At 46.0% G+C, this 24,537-nt stretch overlaps 1 long non-coding RNA gene and 1 pseudogene across 4 annotated transcripts in view; one reads left to right on the top strand and one right to left on the bottom strand.

Annotated features, from left to right (window-relative positions):
- LOC311599985 overlaps positions 1-13,026 on the bottom strand; it is a 42,684-nt gene extending 29,658 nt beyond the window's left edge. The window contains exons 1-3 of one of the 3 annotated variants that reach the window (XR_014780086.1): positions 12,386-13,026; positions 3,614-3,813; positions 2,341-2,450 (exon numbers count right to left, since the gene is read on the bottom strand). This is a non-coding gene — a long non-coding RNA (uncharacterized lncRNA). The remainder of the gene's footprint in view (positions 1-2,340; positions 2,451-3,613; positions 3,814-12,385) is intronic. The other 2 variants (XR_014780087.1, XR_014780088.1) reach the window with 2 other exon arrangements.
- LOC311599983 lies at positions 836-2,411 on the top strand (annotated as a pseudogene). Its single transcript, XR_014783636.1, has 3 exons — positions 836-1,567; positions 1,806-2,049; positions 2,096-2,411. The product of XR_014783636.1 is annotated as an uncharacterized misc_RNA (transcript).
- Positions 13,027-24,537: the final 11,511 nt, after the last annotated feature.

Raw genomic sequence — 24,537 nt, 5'->3', positions numbered from 1 at the left:
GGAAGGATGGGAGGATACAAGGGATGAGATATCCATTGAGATGTAACAAGAATAAATTAATTTAACAAAAAGGAAAAAAAACAAATCAGAACAGGTCAAATGAACCAAGTCCCCACAGAAGACAAGGATGTATCCTGAATTCAAAGGTGCCCTATGGAAACCCTGAAACAGAAGGACCCTGACATGGGACACCAGCCTTGGAGTTGCTGGTCATCGGGGTACAAAAGACCCCCAAACTATAGAGATTGACGCTGCCATCTTTGATCAATTCTGTGATCTCACCACCAAGGCCCAATTACTGAACACACCAAGCACATGTGACATGGGACTCAGAGATGTAGGCTGGATGGGACATTAAAACCTCTTCCGTGAGGCCTAGCTTTCATAATCCTGACAGGTGCCATGGAGTCTACCAAGGGAGAGACCTGACTGTGATACTGTCTACCAGAAATCATCGACCTGGCAGGGTGTCTTAAAGGCTGCACAAGGGGCACTCCTATCTGGTGACAGATGGGCTATGTCGTGGGACTTGTTTATAGCTTATTCAGCAGGAGCAGAATCCTGCCTGGTGCTAGAATCCTAGGCAAATACCCACGGCCCCTGACTCCTGGACCTTATGGCAGAACCTACTACTGACAATTTACAGACCCAGATTTTCCATATTTATCCTAATAGTCACAGGGCAAACTGTCTCCTACAAACCACATGGAAGCTGACTCGAGCAACCACAACAATATGGCTGTCTAAGTAGACAAGGACAACAGCAAGGGAAATGCTAGTGTGGATGGGAAACCATGACACAGACATCCTGAGACAGGGACAATCCTGTGGCTTTTCCTGAGGGCGTTTCCAGGAACCCCCAACCTGCAGGTAGACTGACCTAGGCTGGAAGTGGGGAGAAGACCTGCAGGGAGCCTGGAAGGGACCCTACACAAGTTGCTTTGATGGATATATTGAAACGTTTATAATTTCAAGAATGAGTCAGGGGACTTAGGGCCTAGTCCTGGCTCACTTTGCTGTGTGACCTTGGGCAAGTGTAATGGCTTCACACAGCTTTAATTGTTCCATTTACAAACCTGGGCTTCACACCACTTCTCTGTCCTTTATTGTAGCATGATGTGAGGATGGTGGGACACTATTTCAGAGGACATAGTGGCCAGGGAAGACAATCTTTACACTGGGCATGCAGGGAACTCAGAGCTGGCCATATTTGGTGAGCACTGAGTGTGTTGCCCAGCCTTTGCACCAGGCCTGGCTCCTTGGGAGTTCTTGCTTTGGTTCAGTGACCTGCAGCTTTTCACGTGTATGATTCATCTTGTCAAGCGCTGGGACTAGCTTTAATGTTTAACGCAGGGAGGTCATTCTCAAGTTTACGGGGGTAAATTTTACTTCCCTTTTTAAGCTATGGGTCACTTCCCATCCTTGTGCATCTGAATGGAGGCAAAGCTGCTCCTGAGAATCCCCATCAGCTGTTAGCCCATGCTTGATGTGGCTTGTAACAGAAGGCAGCTCTCTGTTCTTGAAGTGCTGGGGTGGAGTCAGAGATAGCAGGACCACCTTGTTCCAGGTGATGAGGAAGGTCACAGGGATGGGCAGCAGATTGGAAGGGATGCGGGAGAGGCCAGGGAAGGCTACTAGGAGGAGGCAGCTCTTGAGAAGAGCCCAGCACAAAGGCTGCGATGAAACAAAACAAAACTGTACAGGAGCAAACACTGGAGGGTGTGGGGAGTGAGCGCTTCCCCAGGCTGGAGAATGGCTGACCCTGGGCTCTTCCTCTATCCCTCTCTCTGCTTGTGCTTCTCCAGGGGCAGGTGACTGCATCTGGCAGTGCCCATGACAGAGCTGGTGTCCTCCAGGGGAGGGTCCCCTACAGGGGACTGGGAGGAGGGTCTGGGGGACAATACAGGCCTGGTTATCCACCACCCAGCAGAGGAACAGTCCCACTGCTGTCCACTGTGTGGGCAGACCTTCTCCCAGCAGCCCAGCCTGGTGATGCACCAGAAGGCTCACGTTGGGGCAGGCCTCGCAGTTGCCTTCGTGTGTGTGTGTGTGTGTGTGTGTGTGTGTGTGTGTGTGTGTGTGTGTGTGTACCAAGTGTGTCAAGGCCTTTAGCATCAACCCAATCTGGGGGTGCACCAGCGCACACACACAGGCTAGCAGTCATTCCCCTGCCTGAGTATAGCTGCTGCTTCAGCCTCAATCAGAACCTGCTCATGCACCAGCGCTTCCACAGCTGCAAGAAGCCACACCAGTGTGCACAGTGCAGCTGCTGCTTCTGCTAGCATAGATTCCTGCTCAACCCCCAGCGCACCCATGCATGCAAGCCCATGCCACACCCACCGAGGAGCTGTGTGTGCTCTGTAAGGAAGCAGAGGTCACTGCTGGTCAGGGACTCATGTCTTCATATGTGAGCAGGTCGGTCGGGGGCCCACAGATGTTTCCCTTGCTCCCTACAATGAACCACACATGAGGAAAGAAGGGGAGCTCTTTCTGCTCCTTCCTACCATGGCTTGGGAGAACCCTCCAGATTCCTGCCTGTACCCTCCAAGCACTTTGGGTTACAGGGTACTATTGATCCCCTATGCCTTATTCTCTGTGTGTGGGGGTCTAGGTGTACTCAAGGGGATCTGAGGAAGGGGAGGCACTCCACAGGCCCCAGGACCCTCCATGTACCACTTGTCCTTGGCTCACTTAGAGGAGCCCTCACAAAGACCCTCAGCTAATTGCCCAGCTTGTTTCTTCCCTGCTGTAATTGTGCCATGCCTTCGCTGGTACTGCTCTACAATATTCTTCCCAGACCCTCGCACCTCCCCCATTCCTTATCCTCCATGGCGGAGCCTCCCAGCTGACTGAGCCTGAGCTCATTCTCTGTAACAGAACTCATGTTAGCACACAGTATTATGTGTCAAGTGTTATGTGCTGTTTAGTCCCGTGCTTTTTCTTCTGTGTATGTGTTCATATACGTGCTGTGTGCACTCGTGTGCACCTCCAGTCCCCAAGCAGCCTGTGTGCTCCCTGAGGGCAAGGGGCTGTCATTTGCTCTTCAGCAGGTGTTGGGTCTAGCACAGGGCTGGGCTCCAAACTCTCAGGAAGACACTTGTCAACTGGCTGAGGAAACAAATGCTGGAGATTGTCCGGGGCTGGGGGCGAGGCAGGGTTGGGAGCAAGGGGAGATACACATGGGTTAGCTAGGGGTGCGTTGAGTTGGGTTGTGGGCTGACTTCTTGGATCAATAGCAGAGGCCTCTGGTTCTGCCTGCTGGAGTTGGTAGGACCAGGAGGGACACCCTCCCCAGCACAATACACACATATCATGGCTATACAGGAGTGCACATGAATGGATGTCCGGATTGGATGTTCCTAGAAGTCCCTGACATTTGTTGGAGGTGACTCAAACAAATATTCTCTACAACAGCTGGCATGTGGAGCAGTGTCTGGGGGACACAGCTGGGGGAGGGTGGTGGCTCGTCTCTCAGCTTGAGTCTGGGCCTCCATCACTTCTGAGAGAGTTCTACTCAAGGTCCCATGTCCTTGTCTTGTAAAGTGGAATAGTAGCCAAAGACTACAGGAAGCAGATCACAAACTACAGCAGAGTTAGCACAGCCCCAACCCACCTCTGCATCATGACTGCTATTAGGGTCTGGCTAACAGATCCCAGATTCTTTCAGTTGTTCCTTCTCACCTGCTCAGAAGCTTTGAGGTGATTCCCGGTGGCACCCAAGTGCCGGGCTACCAAGAAGATGTGAGTCGGGTGACTGGACCCCAGGGTGGGCCATCTCCAGTGGAAAACTCGGGCCAGTCCCATCTCACAGAGCTGTGGTGAGAACAAACAAGTCGTATAGAATTGATGGAAAGTCAGAGCACATCCTCACCTACGTCCTTGTCCTAAGGTGAAGCTGCCACCGACCACACCTCTAGTGCTAGTGCTACACAGCACCTTGATGTCAGGGGGGCCTCCGCCATTGGGCCTCCTTAGTGTGTATGGTAATGGACACAGAGTCTGTCAGTAGCTGAGGGGGTCATGAGTGAGAGGCCACTAGGGCCAGCCCCTGTGGAGCTTCAGAGTGAGGACCAAGGAACAGAGTAGGCGGGGTTATTGTGCTCTCTTCACATGGCCTAAACTGAAAGTGGCAGCAGCGCAGGGACTCGTCCTACTGTGCCCCGCAGCTCCCATGGCAGAAGCAGCAGCTGTGGCCTCTGTTGTCCCTGTCCAGTTTCTGGGGCAGTTTAAAAGCAGGTGCATGGTGCCTATGCCTCTTCTAGAAAATCAACGAAGACAATATTGGGCTCAACCAAGCGAGGATGATGGTTAGGGTAGGTGGACATTTTCTCACAGTAATGAAGAATACAAGTATGTGTGCCCAAATATTGCATATACAACCTGTGTTCCATCCTGGATAGCCAGCTAGAGCCACAGTGAACCTGTGCAGGAGACAGCACATGCCGAGGCTCACGACACAAAAGGATCAACCCTTTACCTGCTGTAAAACCTGTTCTTCCACCAGGCACTCTAACTTCCCACAGTCTCTAAATTACACCAACAGAATCCACATGTTTATGAGTCATGTTACAAGCAAGGCTCTCTGAATGCAAACACACACACAGACACACACAGACACACACAGACACACACACACACACACATACACACACACACACACACACACAATGTGACTATGTAATATGTTCTCTTGCATGCAGCTGGACTTTCTGTCTCTGAAGACAGAACCAGACTAATTCAAATTGAGGTTTAAAGCTTTTGACAATTCAACATGAAACTTTACAACATTTGTGGCCACTACATAGAATGCATGGTGGCACCACAGGCTGGGTGTCCAGCAATCCCCAGTGTTGGGTGTCTGTCATGTTTTACATCTGCAGCCCCTTCATGAGAAAGAATGGAAACCTGGTGCTTGAGAGAATGCAGTTCCAGCACGGGGGAAGCTTGGACTTGACAGAGACTCTGGTCAGAGTAGGGCTAAGAAAGCCAGCCCAGCACTGCCAGACCTGCAAGCACATGGAGACAGAGGCTCTGAGCAAATCTGGGCAGCATGGCCACTCACTCACACAATGACTCTGGTGAAAGGTTCCCTGACGATGGACAAAAAGTAGATGCTCCCAGGAGTTTCTTCCCCTAACATACTGGGCTCTGCCTTCAAAGAGTTATATTGTGACTTGTCCACACTCTTCACCTAAACTTTTTGAACTTTTGCCTCCAAAGCCAAGGATCACAGAGATTAAAGGCAAGCACTCAGCTAATAACACAAAATTCCAACCCAAGCTAAAGGATTCATGGTGCACAGAGGTGAGAAAGAAAACAAGGTACAGTTAGTGTTGGAGCAGGCACAAGGGGTCAAGGATGGCAAGCTGCCCATTGTGATTCAGTGAGTGAAGTGAGGCCAGGCCTCTGTGACATCACAGGGTAAACCCCTGCTCCAGGAAGAGCAGCTGTCTTAGGCAGAGGACAACTCACAGTCCACCAAGGAGGGCAGGGATTCACAGCAGTCCCATGTGCCTGCCTACCTTAGGACTTCTGGGATGAACCCTGAGGAGGCATGTGCCATAAGAAAGGAGGTATTGGCCTGGGCCCTAAGAAGAATATGTGTGGGCCTGGGCCTATCCTGAACGCTGAGGAGGCCTGGGCCCTAAGAAGAGGATATGTGGGCCTGGGCCTCTCCCCATCCCTGAAGAGGCCTGGGCCCTAAAAACAGGATGTGTGGGCCTGGGCCTATCCTGAAACCCGAGGAGGTCTGGGTACTAAGAAGAGGAGGTAAAGACCTGGGCCTATCCCAATCCCTGAAGAGGCCTGGGCCCTAAGAAGAGAATGTGTGGGCCTGGGCCTATCCCCAACCCTGAAGAGGCCTGGGCCCTAAGAAGAGAAGGTATGGGCCTGGGCCTGTTTCCACCCTTCAAGAGGCCTGGGCCCTAAGAAGAGGAGGGGTGGGCCTGGGCATCTTCCCAACCCTGAAGCGGCCTTGGCTCTAAGAAAATGGGGTATTGGATTGGGCTTATTCACAACCCTGAAGAGGCCTTGGCTCAATGAACTTGAAGTGTTGGTTTGGGCCTATCACCATTGAAGGGACCTGGGCCCTATGACGTGGTGCTGGCATTGGCCTATCACAATGCATTACTTGGCCTAGGCCTGAGGAAGAATGATGGGCCTGGGCCAAATTTGAATCATGATGAGACTTTGACCCATAGACTATTTGTGGACTGTGGCCTATCCCCAACTTTGAACAGGCTTGGGCCCTAAGAAGTGTGAGCACTGGCCTATTGGGATGCATTAAGTGGCCTAGGCTAGAGGCTATTTCTAATTATCATGATGCCAGGGCCCAAAGAAAAAAGTGTGTTGTCCTGGCTGTATCCCCAACCCTGGAGGGGCATAAGTCCAAAGAAGAAGATTTGAAGTCTGGGTCTACCCCTAATTCTGAAGAGGCGTCGGCCAAAGAAGAGGTGTGGGTCTCAGCCTATTGAAAATCAGAAAGAGGCCTGGACCTTAAGAATAAGAGATGTTGGTCTGCGCTAATACATTCGCTAACGGTGCCTGAAGCAAAGAGTACAAATGTGAGACCGAACCATTCCTGCGAAAGAAAGAGGCCTTAGACAATCAAAATGGTGTCTTCTGGAAAGCCTGGCCCTGAAGTGTTGATCTTAAACGTGTGTGTGTGTGTGTGTGTGTGTGTGTGTGTGTGTGTGTGTGTGTGTGTGTGTGCCTCTCTCTCTCTCTCTCTCTGTGTTTGGGTGTCTGTGTGTGTGCATGTCTGTGTGTGTGTGTGTGTGTATGTGTGTGTATACGTGTGGTGGGTTTGGGTGTGTGTGTGTTTCGGTGTGTCTGTTTTGTGTCTATGTATGTGTCTGTATCCATGCCCACTGACTAGACATCGATGCCTTGGATTCCTTCTGTCCTTGCCAGAACCTATGGAGAAGGATCCCAGATCGTAACAGCTTTTCTACACAACTCTTAGAAGTCCTGAAGTTTAACATCTTTCATTATCTTTCTGGTACACGGTTTGTCCTAGCTCTGTATATAATTGTAAATAAATGAAGTCTCATTGGCTAACAGGATTATCCTGAAATGTTTAATTAAACCCTTTGCTTCTATTTCTCAGTGATCTCTTCACTCTCTGATTGAAGTCCTTAGGAACAGGCTGAGATGGTCACACACAAACAGCAAGTGTAGGAGGCTCCATGTGGAGACCAAGATCTGTGCTCAGAGCTCGTCCTCCAGAGCAGTGTGTCTCTGTCCATGGGTTGTGTCTTTGCTTTTTGTTACAGTCTTAGAAATCAGACCAGATCAAATGAACCAGGTCTCCACAGAAGACAAGGATGTATCCTGAAATCCAAGGTGCCCAAGGGAAACCCTCAAACACAAGGACCCTGACATGAGACACCAGCCTTTGAGATGCTGGTCATCAGGCTACATGAGACCCCCAAACAATAGAGATTAATGCTGCCACCTTTGGTCACTTCTGTGATCTCACCAACAAGGCCTATTACTGAATACATCAAGCGCATTGGACATGGACTCAGAGATGTGGGCTGGATGGAAAACTAAAGCCTCCTCTGGGAGAACTAGGTTTCATAATCCTGACAGGTGCCACAGAGTCTACCAAAGGAGAGAACTGTGTTACTGTCAACCAGAAATCATCGACCTGGCAGGGTGTCTTAAAGGTTGCACAAGGGGCACTTATACCTGGTGATAGATGGCCTATGTCATGGGACTTGTTTATAGCTTGTTCAACAGGAGCAAAATCCTGCTGGTGCTAGAATCCTAGGCAAATACCCATGTTCTCTGTCTCCTGGGCCTTATGGCAGAATCTACTACTCACAATTTACAGACCCAGCTTTTCCATATTTATCCTAATATTCACAGGGCCAACTGTCTCCTACAAACCACATGGAAGCTGACTTGACCAACCACAACAATATGCCTGTCTAAGTTAGACAAGGACAACACCAAGGGAAAACATGACGCCGACTCATCCTGAGACAGGGACAATCTTGTGTAGATGGGGAACCTCACAGGGACTCATCCTGGGATAGAGTCCTATAAGCAACTAAGCACTGCTGAGAGAGGGAGAGTTCATTGTCTGCACAGAGGATCCCATAGCTGGTTATCCAATACCTACAATAGAGACCTGAAAACCTAACACTTGCAAGCATAACACCGCAGAGAGGGAAATGTTGGCTGATTTGAAGTTGTGATTTTAGGCCATTACCTTGGGCCTAAAAGACCAAGATGGCTAAAAGACGGGGGATAGGATAAGAAGGCCTCTTTTTCATTTATATGTGAGCAATTATAAAATATTCTTTCTAAATATTTGATCCATATGACTGTCATGACTGACATAGCTGAAGGGTGAGTCCAGGTTTCTGTGTTTACTGGAAAGTAGGAGAGATTTTCTAAATACCAGCAAAGAAAGTTTTTATCAAAGGGTCTTTGGAGAGTTGAGTAGGAAACACTTTTTAAAAAAATAGCCTTTCAATATTTTTTAGCAATTTAGGATGACAGCAAAGTTGAGAACAAAATAAATTTTTCTTGTTTTGTTTTGTTTTGAAGATAAAGTCTCTCTGTTTAGTCTTGGTTGTCCTGGACATGCTTTGTAGACCAGGCTGGCCTCAGACTCACAGTGATCTGCCGGCCTCTGCCTCCCAAGTGCTAGGATTAAAGGCATATGCCACCATGCCCAGAGCAAGAATAAACTTTTCTTACATGCAGGGTGCCCCTGCACCCTCTCCATTATAGCACGCCCTAGCAACGTTGTCCATGAATCTTCATTGTCACACGGTTGCAGCGAGAGATCTATAGTGGAGTTTATTCTTGGCGTGTATCTGACACACTGGACACTCAGTGTAGGTGGGGAACCTCAAGGGGACTCATCCTGGGACAAAGACCTATAAGCAACTAAGCACTGCTGAGAGAGGGAGAGTTTGCTGTTCCCTACACACGTTTCCATAGCTGGTTATCCAATACCTACAATACAGACCTGAAAACCTACACTTGTAGGCATAATATTGCAGATAGAAATTTATGTGGCTATCTATAAATGCATGAGTTTGAAGGAGGGTGAAGATAAATGAGAAAAGCAGAGCCTAAAGGAGGAGAGTGAAAATGGTCTGATTTCATTTTCATTTTAAAAAATTGTAAACAAGACTGTAGAGACTATTTAATGCAAGTCTTTGGCTGGATCAGATACTCAAGACTCTCATACTGAGGTAGCAAAACTTTGCTGTCTTTATTTGCGACACGCTTGCCTCCACCCCTACATCTCTCTTCTCACAAGGAGTCATGATAAAAACATCACATCATCATGCTGTATCTGACAGTTCTCTGGTGACAGGCAGAGCTACCTTCAAACTTTAAATCAGCTGACATCCAGGGTTTACTGCTCTATCCTCTGTAAAACCCCCACGGCACCCACACATTACCTCAAGCCCCATCCCTATTCTAAACTACACCCCACTGTGCTGCCTTCACAGAGGAGCAGATGACAGGCACGCTCAGCCTCTTCCTGGATCCACAGAACCCATGTCTGCCTTTGTTTCACATTATAACAGGGCATTGAGTCTCTCAGACTCCAGAAAACCACGGATTTTCTTACAAATGTCTTAAAATTCCCATTTCAATCACCTAAGCAACTATTTTCCCACACCTTATATACACATAATGTTTTTGGACTATATGTCCATATTAAGTCATTTTCAAGTTTTATGCAAATCATGTAGTTAATTGGTCCATGTCAGGAAAAAACCTATTAAAATATATGTCATTCACTGAGGAGAAACCAAAGAAAAGTGCAGTGCTGCCTTCATCAAGAATTCGTCTATACTACTTCATGAAATATGCCAAGCAGGTCCTGGAGGGCAGAATCAGAAGAGACTTTTTAATGTGAGGTTTTAATATGCAACACTTCTAATACTTCAATCTCTATTTTCTCCTTTTCTAATATTTGCTTGGAGTATGTGACCCAGTATTGCTACACAGGCAGTCCTGGCCTTGACCTCATATCACTCCTCTTGTCTGTGTACCCCGAATGAAGAGATTCAGGGACCACCATGCCTGGCTCTATACCTAAAACCTACACAGAGAGCTACTTCTTCAGGAGGAAGTACATCAACACACAAAGCTTCCATTCTTGACACTTGACCTCAATATGGAGGCTGCTGGTACATTCTGTGATGACAAGGGGTATCAGGAATAAGTAGGATGTGCATCAGGAGCCAAGGTTTTCTGCCCATCTCCCTAAACATCACACTGGGAAATGATACTTGTGCTGGACACTGCAGACGAGAATGGTCGAACAAGAATAGTCACTAAAATTTCATATAACAGCTGCCACAGCTATTTATTATAAAACAGGGTTTGCTTTTCCTGGTTTCTGTCTTAACCCAGCTTCCACACAAATAATTGACTCTTTTTATATTTGTTTAGAAACGAGCTTCACAAGACAATCTTGAGCAATTTAAATATATATATATATATATATATATATATATATATATATTTTTTTTTTTTTTTTTTTTTTTTTTTTAGGTAGGTATTTTGTAGACAGGGTCTCTGTGTGTAGCCTTGGCTGTCCTTGACTTGCTTTGAAGACCAGGCTGGCTAAGAACTGAATGAGATCCCCCTGCCTCTGCCTCCCGAGTGCTGGGATTAAAGGCGTGCGTCACCACTCCCGCCTTAAGCGTCTTCTTAACTCTCTATATTATCCTGATTCCATCTCTGCCTCAATCCCCAAGTTACTTGCTTTTTACTTCTTTCTCTGTTCCAGCTGAATCTTTTGCACCTCTTCTGCACCTCTCTGCTGGGGCTGAATCTCATGCTGAATCCCCTACTTCCTCTTCTGACTCCTCCTCCCCTGGCTGGCAGGAAGTCCGGCCCTATTCTCTTCCCTGCTCATCGATTGGCTCTAAGCTGCTTTATTGACATATCAGGGAGACAGTTGGGAAGCAGAGCATACAGAACATTTAGACAGGAAATTATCAGAACAAGGCTTGTAACCAGAAATGGAGGAGCGTGGGTACAGGCATCAGCTTTTGAATTACACAAGAACTCAATGCCACATCAGCCAACACAAATTAGTAGCTTCTAAGGTTATGCCTGATCTAGAAAATGCCTCATAATTCATTCTATAAAACTGATCCTTTTCAATAACTATACTGATTCTAAAAGAAAGGGAGACCTCTATTTGTCATTTTGCAGATCTCATTGCCAAAGACATAGGATTGGCTTATTAATAAGACTAGCCTGACCAGCCAAGGAGAAATAGGCAGTAAACTTCGAACCCCTACCAAGACCTAGCCGACGAACACGATATTCTCCACCGTTGAGTGGAGAGTGAGATCTGATTCTCACATGAACTCTGGTGCCCCTTTTCTGACCATGTCCCCTGGATTGGGAGGCCTGGTGGCACTCAGAGGAAGGATAGCAAGTTACCAAGAAGAGACTTGATAATCTTAGAGCATATATAGGGGGTGGAAGTCTCCCTCAATCACAGACATAGGGGAGGGGAGATGGGGGGAAGTGGGAGGGAGGGAAGAATGGGAGGAAACAGGGGAAGGGCTAACAATCAAGATGTAATATGAATAAATTAATAAAAAAAATGGTAAAAAAAAATAAAAGGAAAAAAATAAAATAAAATTCTGAATGTAAAAAAAATAATACTGATTTCAGTCAAGTACAAAATAAATAAATAAATAATAAGACTAGCCTGTGTTGGTTCTCTCCTCTCACTGTGCCAAGGATGTCTCCCGTGAACTAGTACATGTGTGAACATCACACATTAGTGATGGAATGTAGTACTACACAGTCCTATAAGGCCAATAGGGTGCAGAGAAGAAAAAATTGAGTCTTGTAAAAATTAAAGAACTGAGTCAGTTGACTTTCTTTTTTTTCTCATGGTTCCTTTAGGCTCCAGGGTACTTCATATAGAAGGTATTTATTCCTAAGCACAGAAAGAAAATGACATGGCAATTAAGACTATCTTTTTCACAAAGATGATAAAAATAGTTGTGAAAAGTCTAATTTCAAACCACAGGGCAATATTGACATTTCCTGAAGAAAAAGAGAATGATTGAAAAATATAAGTGAATTAGCTGAGCCCCACTCATCACCTGCCTTTGTAGCCGAAATCTTCTAAATCAATGCACACACAGGTGTATTCAGTTAGGGTTGCTTTCTCAAACCTTTCTTTAAAAGAAAGAAGTTTTCATAAGAAGTTGAACAGCATTAAACACAGAACATTTAAATGATACATTTTATCTATTTAAGTGTTGGGTACACAAATGTATTGAATTTTTATCATATTCTCATTTATTTCTCCAAAATACTCACTGATCTCACACTCAACCGACACAAGGTGGCATCCTCTTTTTAAATCACCTACCTCACAAACATTTCATGTCCAAATTCTCATGTGTGTAGAGCCATCCACCAAGTTTTACTCAATCTGCCAGGCATGAGCAACACAAGGAAAACTGACTGCTCCTCCTCTAGAGCCTCCAACTGCCAACAGCCTCTCAGATGGGGTGGGGGCAGGGAGCCCCTGTCCCTTCCAGGACAGAACACTCACTGCCTCACTCTCTCAGAGTGAGACTAGGTGCAGCAGGACAGGCATGTCCAGGAGACACTTTATTCCAAACTCCCTGACTGACCGCTGGATCTTAAAACCTTTGCACCCTCCTGCAGATGCTCTCTGAGACTCATTGGAAGATACAATGTAATGTCCCAGAGATGCCTGGGGTATATGACTTGGTTGTTTGAGAAAGTCAGTATGATTGACGAACTGTCAGCCAATTTCATTAAAAGAGAGAGAGAGAAAGAACTCCAAACTAACACGATTAGAGATGAAAATGAGTTCATAGACCCAGGGCAGCAGTTTGCTGCTGTGGTCCTGCCTGCTGTCCCCTGTCCTTGTGGCATGTGTCTGCACAGTGCATTATTTGTGTCCTTCCCATTGCCTGTACAAGGTCTACTCCCCACACCTTCCATGCCTGCTGTGCTCTGCACTGTGTGTGCCTGAGTTTGCACCTTTTGTAAAGCAGGGAGTCTCTGTACCCAAGAGGATAGGGCCATGAGCCTAGCACCTGTCAGTAGCCCAGTGCAGCAGAGTCCCAGATCCAGGAAGAGGGTGGGGGAATAGAGGCCCCCTTGTGGTGGGAGGGGTGAGAGAGCAGCTTGGTGGCCAGGAAGCTGCTGTTTTCCCATCCTGGACTGGTTGCTGGATTGCTTCCTGAATTGCTGTTGTTGTGGTTATTGTAAAAGGCAGTTTGTAATGCTAAAAAATAGAAATACAAAAAATCAAGAAAGAAAGAAAGAAAGAAAGAAAGAAAGAAAGAAAGAGAGAGAGAGAGAAAGAAGTAAAGAAAGAAAGAAAGAAAATGGGTACATAATAGCAGACACTGCGGAAACCCAGAGCATCCTAAAACATACGTTAAAAAAAAAGTTTCCACAAAATTGAAAGATCTTAAAAGAAATCAACCATATTTGGGATACATACCACTCTCCAAAGTAAAGTCAACATCAGATAAGGAATTAAAACAGACCATTAAATTGGAAGGAACGAGAAGCATTCATGAAAGGACTCTAAAACACACCGAGAACAAAATGAAACCAACCAACCAACAAACCAATGGGGGAAAAAAAAAGAAAAAAAAAAAAAAAAAGAAAAAAGAAACAAAAAACCCCAGGATGCAGGGAAGGCAAGAGTTTCTCTCCCAGATTTCAACTCCTTCTAAGAGGAAGAGTATGAATTCTTCCAAACCTCTTACATTAATCAGAAATAAAATAGAAAATCTAAGTGCTTTGCTGCTGCAAGTCAAGTTTTGAGTGTATGCATCATCATTTTTCAAGGGGTTTGCTGTGACCTCCTTTGCTTGTTAATAACCATTAGGTATTTCTACTCCACCTCATACTGCTTTGCTCCAAAATAAAAGACACATAGATCTTGCAGATTTATATTAAGATGTAAAGCACCAGAGCTGCACAGGTATCAGCCCTTTAAGCTATTTTGCTCTTTCTCAGCCTTGTACCTCAGTATCATTTGGTACAGCTGTTCCTGTCTGTGCTGCTTCTGTTCCATCCTGCCAGCCCTCATGTACACATGCTCCTGCTCTATACTGCCCCCTGGTGACGTTTTTCCTCTCCTTCTCCTCCTCCTAGACTTCTGCTTCCTCATGGTTCTTCTGAGACACCAAGTACCAGAACCTAAGCTCCGCCTACTTCTCTTCTGCCCAGCTATAGATTGTCCTCAACTTTATTTAACTAATCAAGAATAACGGCTAGCAAACTTTACACAACAGCCTTGGTGTATGTCAGAGTGTCCTCCTCTGGGCTGTAACCGGATCTTGGGGCCAGCAATTAACAGTTGGATGTGTAACACCAGACCAAGCATGACAGTTGAGATCTATTAAGAATTCGGGATCCTGGGAGAGGCAGGTGGAAGCTTCTGTCTTGTTCTGCTCTACTGCATTCGGTCACCACGTCCAGAGCATGGCTGTTACCAGCCCCATAAACACCCCCACTGGCTTCACCTCCATTTCCATTTCCCCACAGCGTGCTTCCACCTCTCTTCCCTCCTTTGCTTTAGTCGCCCTATCCTGGTGGTAGAAATACAAAGGGTTTGAGGGAGACAAAGCTGCTTAACACTCTTCAGTGATTCCATCTTTCCTCCTAAGAAGTTAGTTATGAGCATTTTATATAAAATTTATATAAAATTCTTCCCTACCATTCACCCCTGCCTTGCATTTTATACAAACACAGCAGAGTGTTTTTCCATTCAGAGCTCTTTGCTTTTTCTCCTATAAGGACTCCTGCCTGTGCCTTTAGTGTTGCTCCCCATCTTGTGCATTTTAATCAGAGGAGATGTGGGGATGTGTGGATGAGTAACAACCTTCAATGACCATCTTCCCACAGGGACATCAACCTGCTCACACATCCTGATACCTTTGCATGGACTGAAGAAAACATAATTCTTGCTTTAGTGTAAAAAATGGAAAGGCATACTGAGGAATGCAGAGGAAAGGAGTTGCCAGCAGCACTGCCCCTCCACAGACCCTACTGCTTGGGGAAGGACAATCATGAGTAAAATTTAAAACTAAAACCCATCACCAAGGCTATTAGGGTTAAACACAGTGCTTGAAAACCTCCCTATCTCCTGGGTCAGTCCCCATGACCTGGGCAACCAGAACTGTGTTACCCAAGGGGCTGTTTGCATCACCCTCCTCTAACCAGGAATAAAGCTCCACCCACTGAAGAGCAGGGCATAAGAACCATGACAGGGTGATGTCTTAAGGGCACAGTGCCAGGCTCACCATGCAGACACCAAGTAACCAACAGCAACAATAGACCACAGACACAGGTCAAAGCTGGCAACCATACACTGTAGACCAGTGTGATGCCTAATTTCAGTTGTCAGCTGAAGAGACCTAGCATCTCCTGCAGGAGGAGCCACTGAGCAAGGCTGTGTGGGAATTGTGAGGAATGAACTGAGGTGGGAAGCATCGCCCATTCTGGTTCTACTCAAGGTGGATGCACCATCCCGGGCAGGGTTCCTAGGCTGCAGAAAGGAGAGAGTGAGCTGAACATCAACATTCATTTCTTCCTCATTGCACATCATGAATGCAGTTTGACCTGCCAGCATCAATCTCCTGCTACTGTGACATCTCCTTTATAATACATTGTACCTCAAACTGTAAACCCAAATAAAGCACCCTGATATTTGGTATGCAAGAGAGAAAGGGTTATTATAGAAAAAAAAGGGGAAGTAAGACAACTAACTTCGAAACCAAGTAGAATCTGTACAGTGGTAGATAAGTTAAGGATTTCCTTGCATTATCCTAACCTTGTGTAAGCCAGGGCACACCAGCTTTCCTGCTTTGTGGCCCTTGCATCCATGAGAATTAGCTGCCAACTAGCTTAGCATTAGTCCTGGAGCTAAGGGACCATCTCCACCAACCTTCCTGCACCTTCTAGGTGAAGGATCATTACCAGGCCAGCGATGGTGAATAGGACTCTGGAACAGTTCTTACAGCCCAAAGAGTCCTGTACCACAGTGGGGAGGACATTTCAGTCTGCATTACTGCCAGCTCCTGTGTGGCCTCATTGCACATGAGCCTGGAAATGCCCTTAAGGTCATGACTAAGACACAGGCAGCCAAGCATCAGCCTGTGTGATCAAGAGTTTCCCTCACAGACACTCTGCCAGCATCAGGAAGCAGCAAAGTGTTGCTGCCTGGCATAGACATGTCCACAGCCCCATTCCTCTGTCTGAGCTTCTCTCTCTACTCAATCTCATCCGCACGCGTCCTCTCATGTGTCTGCTCCCAGCAAAACATCACATGACCTCTTACAAGACAGCTTTCAGCCAAACACCACTTGCTACAACTGAGTTGTCAAAGAGACCAGAAACTTCCACTTCAGAGCCTCACCTCCAGGACTGAGCCCACGTGGGATGCCTTAACAAGACAAACCAGGCCAGTGACTTTTCATGAATAGATAATTTCCCCAGGCATGAACGCTAGAAATCCAAGTTGAAGTTACTCACAATTTCATTGTCTGATGAGGACTACGTTTAGCTCATGAAGGAAAACTGTCCAAGCTGCTCATTTCTCAGATCATTTCTCCTGTTCGTGATGGTGGCACCCTCACAGTGTAAATGCCCCTGAAAGAACCAGCGTCATCAACTCTAGAGTCATGAGAGCTCAGCATGTGAATTGTTCTCAAGTAGAGCAGATGCCAATTGTCCTAAAACCAGAAAAGCCAACTTCTGTTCTTGTGCAGGCTTACTCTCTCCAGCAAACCTCAAGGTGATAGTAACAGAATATTCTGCACCTTCCTAGGTGAAGGACAAAGATGGGCCTCATCATAGCACAGAGATGTAAAGGGAGTTACAGCCTCCACCATCTCCACACAGAAGTAGAAAAAGGAGGGTCTCCTCCCCACCTTACCCCAGCAATGCGCCAAAGGACATCTTGTTTGTTGTGCTGTTCTTATATCAGTCAGGGACAGGGAGGAAAGTGGCACTTTGCTCATCCTAGCTTGATGCCTGGCTTGGTGGCCAAAGCTCTATTATGCACAGGACTCATAAAAATCAGTTGAAATCACATCAAAATAGGCAGCACAGTGATTGAGCTTGATAGTCATGCCAACCACAGACCTGCCCTCCAGTGCAGGGCACAGGAAGGCTACAGTCACCTACATGCTGCCTTGTAACACAGCACAGATGAAGGAACTCACCCACGGACCCAGTGTCCAGCGTGGCTAATCTGCAGCTGGAACCACCGCACCGTGTGAGTATGTGGTGTTCAGATGGGAGAGAAAGAGAAGTGAACAGCTTAAAAGTTATGAAGAGAGATGGAGCTGGAGACCTGAGGGTGGAGAGGAGTAGGCTGTTGTGAGTGGCCAGCCCTGACACCTGGGGCCATGGTGAGGTGCCAGCCTGAGTTGCCACTGAGGGCCATGTCTGAGTCCATGGCTACACAGTGGCAGGGGTCAGTGGCAATGTCCATGGCTCATATAATCTTGAGAACACTGGGATGTCCCTAATGGAGGCAGCCAGTGGAGGCCACACGGATATCCAGGGCCTGTGATTAACTGCTTCTGCCCCACACAGGATGAGGTGCTCTGTAGAGCTTGGGCCCATCTCTCATCAGCAGCAGCACTTGGGTAGAGACTGGCCTGAACCTTTCCAAGGCAACAGAATGGAGCTGGCCCTGGAGGCAGAGGTGTGCATGAGCTAGCCCAAGGGGGTGAGTGTGGGAGAGCTTACTTTGCCATTCAGTGCCATGGGATGGCACAGGGAGAGAGGTCATACCTCCTTCCTCCAACCCTCACCACCTGGCAGTCAGAAAAATTGCCCATTGGGTCTTTAGCTAGGGAAAAATAGCTCTGTCAACTTGACATAAGCTAAAGTCATCAAAGAGGAGGGATCCTCTACTGAGAAAATGCCTTCGTAAGACCAGGCTGTAGGAGAGCCTGTAGGGCATTTTCTAAATTAATTAATGTTTGATGGAAGATGGCGCAGCACATTGTGGATGATGCCACGCCTGGGCTCATGGTCTTTGGATCTATAAGAAAGCAGGCTGAGCAGGCCATGGGGAGCTAGCATGCAAGCAATACCCCTTTAGGGCTTCTCCATCAGGCCCTCCCTCTGGGTTCCTGCCCTGACTGAGTTCCTGTCCTTTCATGATGAGCTGTGGATGTGGAAGCGTCATCAGAATAAAGCGCTTCATGTTTCATCACAGCCTTTAAGACAATCAATGAACCCGGACTATTACATTTCATACATAGAAACCACAGATTGCCACGGAAAGTCTGTGTAACGTGTCAGTTTCTCCACAATAATTATTGTTGTCATAGAGAGTGCTTCTACACAAGAACAAAGTCTGTTTCTGTCTTAAGCAGATTTTGTTCCATGTTTTTTTTTTAATCAGGAATGAATTTTTTCAGGAATGAATTTTTATAACTAATTAGTGAGTGTTTGGTCCTGTCCAAGCTCCTCTTGGAGTGCCTAATTTTTCTCCTGGCTTGCCCTGCCCTCCTCCCTGGCCCACCAGTGTAGAATCACTGTCTGTCCTTTGTAGTTACTATGCCCTTCTTTTCCTTATAGCTTTAGTGCCGTAGCTGTACAATAGACAATGTAAACTTTCCCCTGATGAACCTTGTCATGGGGAAGAGGATGCCTGTCTTTGGCTTACCTGATATATGCGGAGTGTGTCCACATCTGTGCAGCTCAGCTATGTTTAGGGCTGTGCGTCACTGCACTGGACAGGCATGTGAACAGCTGTGTGTTCTCTCCACGGTTGGTGAATATCCGGCTTGTTTTCTAATGTTCTACTGCCATGAGTCTTCTAAAAGTGCCCTTATGTGGACTTGTGATCGTTTTTTCCAGAACACTAATCTCTATAGCTTTGTTTATTTAGTAAAATAATTCTCAGATGTAAAGTTTTTTTTTAACAAGAGCACTTGCAAAAGATTTCATTTCTAAACCATGTTGTAGACATTAAATTTTTTAAATAAAAAAAAATGAGTGCTTCATTTAGTTTCTAGTTATATCAGCTCCAGATCTGGCCATATTTACCTGCATTAGCTCCTCTCTCTCTTTACTATATGCAATTTACAAACAATGATTTTCTGCCTGCTCTGCCTATTATTAAGGAGAGTGGTAAAGTCTCTGACTACAACAGTGGATTTTCAAGTTTGTGACCTTTCAGCTCTTTCCATTTTTCTTCGTGTGTTTTGAGAACTTTAGGATTATTGCGTCATTTTTGAGAAGCAGCAGCTTCATCGCTGTGTAGAGTTCCCCTGAATGCTGCAATATCCTTTGTTCTGACGTTCACACCTATAACATTATTATAGTTTTCTCTGTACGTTGTTTGAATTTAGTGTGACTTATTTTTAACCTACTTGTGTCTTTATTTTTAAAGTGGTAGTTCAAATGCATCATATAGGTTGGCCCTTTTTTCTAATAGTCTAGCAAGGTCTGGTTTTAAATATTTTGCTCATTCATTTAATGTAGTTATTACTACTGTGAATTAAAATCATCATCATGCAGCTCCATTTAATATTTCTAGGTTTTTTAAAATTATTTTTTGCCCTATTTTGCATTAATTGAACAAATAAATTAATTCTGTGTTTATATATTGTCACTTCTTTGAATTATTACTATTATCATCATCATTATTATTATTATTATCATCATCATTATCATCATAATCATTATTATTATTATCATCATCATCATTATTATTATTATTATTATCATCATCATCATCATTATTATTATATTCATCATCATCATCATTATCATCATCATCATCATCATTATTATTATTATCATCATCATCATCATCATCATCATTATTATCATACTGAGAAATAATCTTACCTTTCAGCCCTTGTTGGCTGGGAACTCATTATGTAGACGAGGTGGCCACAAGCTCATAAATATAAATATCTGCCTGATTCTGCCTCTCATATACTAGTATTAAAGACCCAGTGTATTGAGTTATTATTTGCATTTCTTTAGAAATTTTTATACATCATTGGTATAGGAGCTATACAATTTAATTAATAAGTATACTGTTAGATAATACTGTACTTACTAATTAATACAGGATATATGATTTAAGACTCCAAATATCTTAGTCCTCCCTGACACCAAGTATGCTACGTATATGTCTGAGAAGTGTAATTCTCCACTATATTATGTATCTGTCCTGCCCATTTACCATGGTCTGCCGTCCTTCTGCCTGTGAATTAAGTGGGAGATTGGAGGAGCTAGAGTCAGGTTTATACACAGACAACAATGAGCCGAGTAAGCAGAAGAGCACGGTGTTGAGAGAGTCGTGGTGGAACAGAAGCTTCACTTTGATGTCAGCTGCAGTGGGCAGCAGAGAAGAACGTCAGCATCACATGTTAGACTCAGGCCTCTGTGGTCATTTATGACCAAGTCATGGAGCTGGAGAGACAGCTGAGCATTAGGGGCCCTATCTGCTCTTCCCAAGGAAGCAAGTTTGGTCCCCAGCCCCCACATCAGCTCACAGCCTCCTGCAAGTCCAGCTCCAGAGGGTCTAATGCCTTCTTCTGGCCTCCTCTGGCACCTTCAGTCATGTGCACATCTACACACACACACACACACACACACACACACACACACACACACACACGGAGAGAGAAAGAGAGAAAGAGAGAGAGAAAGAGAATCTTTTCCCACTACTCACAGCACTGTCAGGAGGTGACAACTTGCCTAGCTTGGCAGTGTCTCCGTAATCTTTTCAGAGAAGAGTTTGTCACCTGTGCCCGTTGCTCTCCCACTCCTCTATCTTTTCATCCTCTCTCCCGCTCTCCTCCCTTCTCTCTCCCTTTCTCTATTTCATCCTTTACCCTGATTCTTGCCCTATCCTATCTCTCTTTATCCTCTTCTGATTTTGGTTAGTTGACTTAAAAATGTTCATTTTAACCTATAATTTCTTTTGTGCGTATATAGATGATTTTGCCCACAAGTATGTAGTGCACCATGTGCTGGTCCAGAAGAAGAGGTTGGGACAAGAGTTATAGGTGGCTGTGCTCTGCCATGTGGATGCTGGGAATTGGACCTAGGTCTTCTGAAAAAGCAGCCAGTATTCTGTAGTGTTATTTTTTCAGCCTCAACAGTTTTAAATTTACAGGAAACCTGAGCAGAAAGCATAGAGGAGGCATGATCTCCTCACCTTGGCCTTCAGTTTTCCTATCAGTAACATTGCCTTAATGTCGCATTGTTGCTGTCCATGACATTTTATTAAAGAAAGTCTGTAGCTTTACACCAGGGGTCACTCTTGGTGTCTTGGTTCTGTGAGTCCTGACAAGGGGATGATAACAGGAACCCACAAGTCAGATAGAATATCTCCTTACCAGAAGATTTCTCTGTGCTCGCTTTTCATTTCTCCCTCTACTCCCCCAAGTCCCTGACAACAGGTGATCTTTGAAGTCTTCCTAGTTACCTTTTCCAAGTGCTACTGAGGTGTGGTTGTCCAGCACAGAGCCTTTCTAGACCAGCTTCTTTCACTTAGCAGCATGCATGTAAGTTTCCTCCAGGGCCCCATGTGCCTTGCTAACTCATTTCCTTACAGTTTCTGCTGCCTGGATGTGTCACTTCATCCGTTCATCCAGTCACCTACTAGGCAGTCTCTGAGTTGCCTCCTGCATTTGGACACAGTGGACAAAACTGTCATTAACATTCATGTTTGGATCCTTGTGTAGGCATGGCAACATGCTTTTAAACAAGGTGATGAGAAAGAAGTGCTCTCTAGAATAATACATCATAAAAAGCATTTGGTGAGCTGGGGAATATGAATATTAGGCTTCAATGAGTAAGAACACTTGCTTTGCAAACATGAGAACCTAGGTTCCAATCCTGAGTCCCCAAATAAAAACCTGGGTGTGACTGCTTGTGCCTGTAATGCCAGTATTGGGCAGCAGAAACTGGCAGATCCTGGAGCTTCTAGCAGCTAGATGTACATGTATGTATGCACAACACAGACAACACAGACACACACACACAAACACACATACACACAACACAGATACACACATACACCACACAGACACACACACACACAGAGACACAGACCACAGACAAACACACACAGACACACAAACACACACAGAGACACACACACAGACACACACAGACACACAGAGACACACACACACAGACACACACAGACACATACAGACACACACAGACACACAGACACACAGAGACACACACACAGAGACACACAAACACACACAGACACACACACACACAGACACACACAGACACACAGACACACACACAGATACACACAGACACACACACAGACACACACACACACAGAGACACACAAACACACACAGACACACAGACACAAACACACATACACACAACACAGATACACACATACACCACACAGACACACACACACAGAGACACAGACCACAGACAAACACACACAGACACACAAACACACACAGAGACACACACACAGACACACACAGACACACAGAGACACACACACACAGACACATACAGACACACACAGACACACAGACACACAGAGACACACACACAGAGACACACAAACACACACAGACACACACACACAGACACACACAGACACACAGACACACACACAGATACACACAGACACACACAGACACACACACACACAGAGACACACAAACACACACAGACACACACACACAGACACACACAGACACACAGACACACACACAGATACACACAGACACACACAGACACACACAGACACACACACACACACACACACACACACACACACACACACACACAGAGCAAAACTCCAAAACATTGTGTTAACATTTCCAGACTGGGTTAAAAAGCAATACAGCAAACTCAAGAAGTAACCAGTAGAGGGCAGTATTTGCAAGACAGCAACAACAGTTACTAAGTATGTGAACTTAAACGAAAATCTCAGATTTCTTATTTCCTTCACTATGCTGATTAAAATGTTTTGAAACTCCCTCTCTCCTCTTCTCTCTCCTCCTCCGCTCCCTCTCCCTAACCCCTTCCTGTCCCTCTCCTCATCCCTCCCTGCAGTTTTGAGCTCCAGGCTCTGGTAGAAGAAGGTTTTTCTCTGTGGCTCCAGCTGCCTGGTTCCTTCATGCTGCTGACAGCCCTGTCACAACGGGATGCACCTTCCCCGTGAAGGCCAGCACCAGAATCTGCAGTGAACACTGACCAAGAAAAAGTTCCAAACAGCCACGGAGTTCTGGCTGTGAGGAAGAAAGGAGCTGCAGGACCTGGGGTGGATGATATTCGCATCCACAGAACACGGGGATTTCGGAGACCAACAAGAACATACACGTCAACACATGCACGTTATAGGAAGGGCATCCATTCACCGGACCCAGGGACACGCCATCTCCTGTGTGCCCAGACAGCAGCCCAGGCCGGACTGAGGCAGCATCACTGTGTCTCCTTCATGTTGTCTTTTCCCTAATGTACAGTCAGGTGCAGCTCAAAGTCCATTGGCTTCTCTCTGAGGCTGGACACATGAGGATTAGCCCACAGGGGCCAAGGCTACTGAATTTATCTTCTCTGTGGAGGTCCAGTGCCGCCTGCGTGGATACAAAACCTTCAGCAGCATTCCCTCCTCATGTCAGGAGTGTTTATAAAATACATGTCAAAGCAGTTTGTTAGTTGGTCTCAGGAGGGAGCATGTTCTTGATACACACATGGGTATTATTTCCATTTAAGAGCTGATCTTTATTAACTAGCAAAATTAAGAGACTAGGACATGTTCTACATCTGAAAGGAAAGATGTCCTCTATTGGAACAAAACCTCTCTCTCACTCAATACAGTACCCACTATTATCTTAAAAATAAAGGTCATAATATGGAAGTCAAGCCTGGCTTCCCCTGCAAACCCTGCACAGGAACTGCTCTGGGCCACACCCAGCTGGAGTCCAGAAGGATGGCTCAGGAGTTAAGAGAGCCTCACAACTGTCAATAGCTTCAGTTCCAGGGGCTCCAGCAACCTCTCCAGGCTTCTGCAAGCACTAGGCAAGTGCAAAGGGCACTTCCACACGTGTAGGCAAAACACTCGTACACAGAAAATAAAAACAAATAAAAAAGTTATCAGAACCCAACCACTCAAGTGAATGGGTACCTGAAAGTCTCCTCAGAGAGGAGACCTGGCTCACCCTCGCAGTCCTGAGCCCAGCATGCCAGCATGCAGAGGCAGAGGGGACCTGGGATTCCACTAAGTGCTGTTGCTTTGCCTAAGTCCTAGGATTGTGTGGGCAGCTAGCTCCATGGGTTCCCTGAAGACGAGGTCTGCTCAAGTGAGAAACCTTAAGCCTTGTTCTCCCACACTCTCCCCAGAAGCCAGGGTACCATAGCCTCACTCAAGCATGGTACCTGCTTCTTTGCCCAGCTGGCCCTGGACAGCTGCCTTGGCTCAGCTGCCCCTGGAATTCCATCTAAGAAGCCACCTCTGTAGGGCAGGGCTGAGAGATGCATGTTGCTTGCCTGCCC

This window comes from Acomys minous (assembly GCF_964271855.1).
Source record: "Acomys minous genome assembly, chromosome: 6".
In the NCBI taxonomy this organism is placed as follows: Eukaryota; Metazoa; Chordata; class Mammalia; order Rodentia; family Muridae; genus Acomys; species Acomys minous.
The sequence above is the reverse complement of the archived record's forward strand: the minus strand, read 5'-3'. Positions and strand labels throughout refer to the sequence as shown.